This window comes from Talpa europaea (assembly GCF_964194135.1).
Source record: "Talpa europaea genome assembly, chromosome: 10".
NCBI lineage: Eukaryota > Metazoa > Chordata > Mammalia > Eulipotyphla > Talpidae > Talpa > Talpa europaea.
This window is the reverse complement of record NC_140077.1, coordinates 79,884,523-79,890,965: the sequence shown is the minus strand read 5'-3', so window position 1 is coordinate 79,890,965 and position 6,443 is coordinate 79,884,523.

The following is a 6,443-nucleotide window of genomic DNA, read 5'->3' as shown; positions in this document are numbered from 1 at the left end:
CAGAGCAAAAAATGAAAATAAGCAATGGGAAGAAAGAAAAATACAAGTGGCCAAGGGAAAAACTGTCATAATTGAAAAAGTCAAAGAACTCAAACAACACAAACAAAACCCAGAAAAACAAATCAGAGAGGGCCTCCCCGGTGGCGCAGCGGTTGAGCGCTGGGTTGCGAAGCTGCCTGCGGCCTCTGCGGCGCCGGTTCGATCCCCGGCTGCTCCCCGGCCACCAGAGGAGGGTCCCACATGGTGCGCAGACCTCTCCTGCCGCCCGCTGCTCCCCTCAGCAGTGTACTTCGGTCCTTCTGCCTGCTCTGCTCCCCGCTCTGGCTCTGGTGAATTCTCTCACCCTCCCGCGCTTCTGACTGTACCCAGTGCATGTATAAACAAAACAAACAAACAAATAAAATAAATAAATAAATAAAACATGCCTCTCTTAAAAAAAAAAAAAAAAGAAAAACAAATCAGAGATATGTGAGAAAATACAAAAAAGGAAAAGAACACTTTGAAAAACATAATCAATGAACAAAAGAAAACACTGAAACTTTAAATAAGAAAATTAAGGAGCTGCAAGATGTAAAAGATCAATGGAAGAGCTAAAAAATTCTAGAAAAAAAGCCATGAAAATAAACAGGATAGAATACATGGAAGAGTGAGTCAATACTCCCGAAGACACAGATCTGAAAAGAAACAAGGAAGAAAAGGAAAGAGAGACACAAAGAATAAAGAAACATTTTGAAAATTATCTGACTCCATGAGGAAAGAAAATAGAAGAGTCAGGAATTCCAAAAGGAGAAGAGAGAGGCAAGGAAGAGGGGAAACTATTTAAGGAAGTAATTGTAGAGAACTTCCCAAACTTGAGCAGGGAATGATTATAGGCATACAGGAAGTTAGAAGGAGCCAAATTATCATAATGAAAGGAAATCTACAGCAAGACACATATTAGTAAAGCTTCCAAGAATCCAAGACTAATCCAAGAGGAGAAATGGAATGACTTATTCTAAAAAATTTTAAGATGAAAATGCTAGCCAAGAGAATATCCAATCCTATAATTTCTCCTTTCTATTTGAGTTAAAAATAAGGAACATTTCAGACAAACAAAATCTTCAGAAATTCACTACCATGAAGCCCCCAATGAGAAATAGTATACGAAGCCTAAAAACCTAAAGCAAGAGAGGAACAAACAAGAAGAACTGAACAAGGAATTGAAATGAATCACAAAATGGTGAAGAAAATGACAATACAGGCTGACTTCCGGTATCAATAATCACCCTAAATGTTAGCAGAGTAAAATCATCATAAAAGACATAAAAGAGCATGCGGTATTAGAAAACAGAATCCAAACTTCTGCTGCCTCCCAGAAACACACCTAAACTTTAAAGATAAACATAGATTGAAAGTAAAGGGTTGGAAAACAACTCTACAAGCAAATGAGCCCAAAACTCAGACAGGGGCAACCATACTTATATCAGATAAAATAGACTTCAAGCTAAAAAAGGTGACAAGAGACACAGATGGGCACTATGCCAAGGGTACAATACACCAGGAAGACATAACACACATCAATATATACTCACCAAGTGAGGGAACATCCAAATATTAGAAAATTACTATCATCTCTGAAAACAGACATTGGAGTAAATACATAGTGGTTAAGAGACTTCAACTCTCCGCTTTCACCAATGGACAGATCAACTAGACAAAAAATAAACAAGAACACATAGCCCTAAGTAAAGATCTAGACCACATGGGCTTAACAGACACCTATAGGACATTTCACACCTCAAAAACCCTAATACAAAGTTTCTCAAGTACATATGAATCATTCTCCAGGATCAACCACTTAGTGAGGCACAAATAAAATAAAAAATGCATGAAGACTGAAATCATACCGTTTCGCATAAGAAAGGCATCAATCTGGAAATCAACTATGAAAAGAAAGCAAGGAGCTCCCTTACCACATGAGGACTAAACAACAGGCTACTGAAAGACCACTGGGTAAATGAGGAAATCAAAGAAGACATTTAAAAATACCTTAAGATGAATGACAAATGAAGACATACATTTCCAGAATCATAAGATACAGCAAAACAGTAGTAAGAGGAAGGTATATAGCCTAACAGCCCACATCAAGAAACAAGAAAGAACCTAATCTTCCTCCTCCAAGAACCAAAAAAAAAAAAAACGACAAAAAAAGTAGAAGAAAGAAAATAATATAAGTTACAGCAGAAATGAAATAGAAATAAAAAAGACAATTCAAATGATCAATGAAACCAAAAGCTGGTTCTTTAAAAAATAAAATACAATAGATAAACTTCTAGCTAGGCTCACAAAGAAGGACAAAACTCACACATAGGATCACAAATAAAAGAGGAGAAATACCAACAGACACAGCAGACACAGAAGATAGAGATTACTATGAATATTCTTACACAAACAGGTTCAACAATCTAGATGAGAAGGACAAATTCTGAGAACTATACAGTCACCCAAAGCTGAACAAAGAAGAACTAGAAGAGCTAAACCGATTAGAAGCAGCAAAATTGAAATAGCAATCAAACCCTTCCAAAAAACAAAGGCCCAGGATCAGATGGTTTCACAAGTGAGTTCTACCAAACGTTCAAAGATGAACTAATGCATATCCTACAAACATTCTTTCAAAGAATCAAGAAAGAAGGAATACTACCAAATACATTTTACGAAACCAATATTACATTGGTACCAAAACTAAAGATAACATACAAGAAGAAAATTGCAAACCAATCTCCCTTATGAACACAGATGCTAAAATTCTCCATAAAATCTTAGCAAAACAGCTGCCCGCAGCCTCTGCAGCGACAGTTTGATCCCTGGCCGCTGGAGAGGGTCCCACTGGCAGCGCAGACCTCTCCTGCCAAGTCCACTGCTCCCCTCAGCAGTGCACTTCGGTCCTTCTGCCTGTTCTGCTCCCCTCTTGGGCTCTGGTAAATTCTCTCACCCTCTGGCACTTCTGACTGTACCCAATGCTTATATAAATAAATAAATAAATCTTTAAAAAAAAAAAAAAAACTTGGCAAAAAAACAAAAAAAAAAAACCTTAGCAAAACAAACCCAAAAACTCACCAAAAGTATTATACACCATGACCAAGTGGGGTTTATTCTAGGAACACAAGAATGGTTCAACATTTAAATATCAATTAACATAAGTCACCACATCAACAAAAAGAAAAAGAAAAATCACATGATCATATGAATAGATGCTGAGAAAGCATTTTATAAACATAATTTTTGATGAAGGCCCTGAAAAACTTGGAATAAAAGGAAAAGATCTTAACATAATAAAAGCCATATATGACAAAACCACAGCTAATAGCATTCTTTTTTTTTTTAAGATCGATTTATTTATTCAGACAAGAACCTGGGCACAGGCCCGATGCGCGGAGGGTGAAAGGATTCACCAGAGACCTAATATTCTTAATGGTGAAAAACTGAATAGACTTCCCATTAGGATCTGGAACAAGACAAGGAAGTTCACTTTCACCACTGATTTTCAATGTAATATTGAAGTCCTACCTAAAATAATTAGGCAAGAGAAAGACATAAAAGGAATCCAAGCAGAAAAAGGAGAAGTAAAAATATCATTATTTGTAGATGATACAATAATAGAGAGAGAACCCTAAAAAATGTGGAGAAAAATTTACTGAACTAGAAAATTTCAGTAAAGTAGCAGATTGCAAAATGAATGCACATAAATCAAAAGGAGTAAGAAAATAAGAAAAACATCATATTTGTAAATGTACTCCTCCCAAATTAAATACCAGGGAATAAACCTAAGAAAGAAAGTGAAATACCTACACAAGGAAAATTCAAAACACTGTTAAAAGAAATAGGAGACACAAAGAAATAGATATTCCCAGCATATGGATCGGAAGAACTAATATTAACAAAATGGCCATCATATCAAAAACAATTTTCAGATTAAATGCAATTCCAATAAAAATCTCAATGTCATTCTTTAAAGAAATGGAGTATATACTGCTGAAACTCAGGTGGAATCACAAACACAAACACTGAATAGCCATAATCTCCTGAATAACAGAGGGAAGAATGTTGGTATTACATGCCCAGATTTCAAACTTTATGACAAAGTCATAATAATAAAAATAGCATGGTACTGGAACCAAAACAGACACACAGACCAATGAAAGTCCATAAGTAAAACCACAATTGTGGTCAACTCATCTATATCAAAGGAAGAAAGAAGATACACAGAACAAGGAAAGCCTCTTCAATAAATGATGTTGGAAATGAAACTAAACTACATTCTCACAGCATACACAAAAATCAACACAAAATGGAAAGAGAATGTAAAACCTGAAATCGTGAAATATATAGAAAGGGACACAGACAAAACACTCCACGATATAAACCTCAGAAACATCTGTGAGGTTGCTTTTCCAGAAGCAAGGAAAATGAAGGAGAAGATAAACAGGGACTAGCTCAAACTAAAAAACTTCTGAGACAGTAACCAAAACAAAGACTGAATGGAGAAAATATCTGCACACTTTACCAGGGATATCAAAGATCTACAAAGAGCTTACACAACTCAACAAAAACAAAGAAAACAACCCAATGGAAAAATGGGCAGAAGAGATAAAAAGATGCTGCTCCAAAGAAGAAACACAAATGGGGAGCAGGCATATGAAAAAATGTTCAATGTTACCTGTCATCAGGGAAATGCAAATCAAAACCACAATAAGATACCACCTTGACCAGTGAGAATGGCCCATATTTAAAAAACTGTAAACAAATGCTCATGAGGATGTGGAGAAGGAGGAACCCTCTTACACCACAGGTGGGAATGTAAACTGGTCCAGCGACTGTGGAAAGCTGTGTGGAGGTTTCTCAAAACACTAAAAATGAATCTACCATATGATCCCGCAATTTCACTTCTTGGAATTTACCCAAGGACACAAAAACACAATTGGAAAGGGAACCTGCACTCCTATAAAAAAAGTACATTTGAATAAATACACACACACACACACATACACACACACGCCCATTAGTTCCAACTATCAAGGAAGTAAGTGTTAGGTAGATAGAAAACAAACATCTCTTTCTCTAAAAACTAACAAGTCATAGACTATAGGGGTGGGGCAGGTTCTGAAATGTGGCTGTGCAGATTGGTTACACACCAGTTCATGGATATCAAAACAGAGCTGCTTCTCCCTACCTTGTGAAGCAGTTACTCAGCTAACTGCTCACAAGCCCTCAACTCATGGTTGGTCTATCTTCATACGTGCAGAGGTTTTACGCGGTGGAAAACCCACAGTAGTCATAACAAGAACCCATGTTCTCTGCTTTTTGGTGACAGGGGTGGGAATGCTACTCTGGTCAATGCACTGCAGAAAAAAACTGCAGGGGAAGTTACTGAAACCACATGCATAAAATTAGGTTCGCCATAGAGACTGACAGAAAAGAAAACAAAGGATTAAAACACTCATGCTAATGTGTGCATTGACCCCATACATGCAGGCTGAACACAAGGAAGAAGCATCTTGGTTTCTGCTGTGAACATTAGCAAAAACAAAGAACCCAAAGTCTTTCAGCAGAATCACCCTGATGCGCTTCAGAGGGAGTCGTTTCCCTGATGCTTGTGAACACGAAAGTGCATATACTACGATGACTTGACAGGAAGCAATTAAAAAAAAAAAAAAAAGTTGCTCCAACCAAAGTACTCCTGACCATCTGAAAACTAGGCGTTAGCGTTCTAATGCTTTTACTTTAAAACTGCAAGAGCCGTCGCAGCACCCGAAGGCTGTGAAACGCTTCCCCACTGAACAGGGGTCTTGAAAGCGCTTCTGTACTGCAGGTGCGCGCGTACTTGCTGCGCCACCAAACGCCGGCGGTCGCCTACCCTGGCCCTTCGTGACACAGGAGACAAGGACCGATGGAGTCAGCGCGGCGGCACAGACACTTATTCTCCAGGGGGCTGGTGACCTGAGGCGCCCCGCCCAGCCGCGCTCGCCCCTCAGCAGAGACCACCGAGCGACCTCCCAAGGGCGGCGCAGGCGCCCCGCCCGCGCCCCGCCCGCCGCCCGGGACTCACCTGCCGCACGAAAAAGCGGCGCCAGACACTGAAGCTGCGGTCGGGGGCCGGGAAGCGCCGGATCTTCACCACAGCCACCTCCTCCTTCGGGTTGGCCAGGGCCAGCCCCAGCCTCCGCGAGGCGCCCGGGCGCACGTCCCCGAAGCAGAGAAACGGCGACCGGCAGAAATGGCTGAGGGACAGGACCAGCGGGGACGCCGCCTCCCCCGGGGCCTCCGCGCCGCCGCGCCTCCCCCGGGCTCACCTCCCAGCGGCTGCGGCCCGCTCGCCGCGTCGCCACGGCCGCTCCCCCGCTCGACACCCCGCCGCCCCTCGGGCGCCGGCCCGGCTCCTCGCGACACCCGGGAGGACGGTCGGC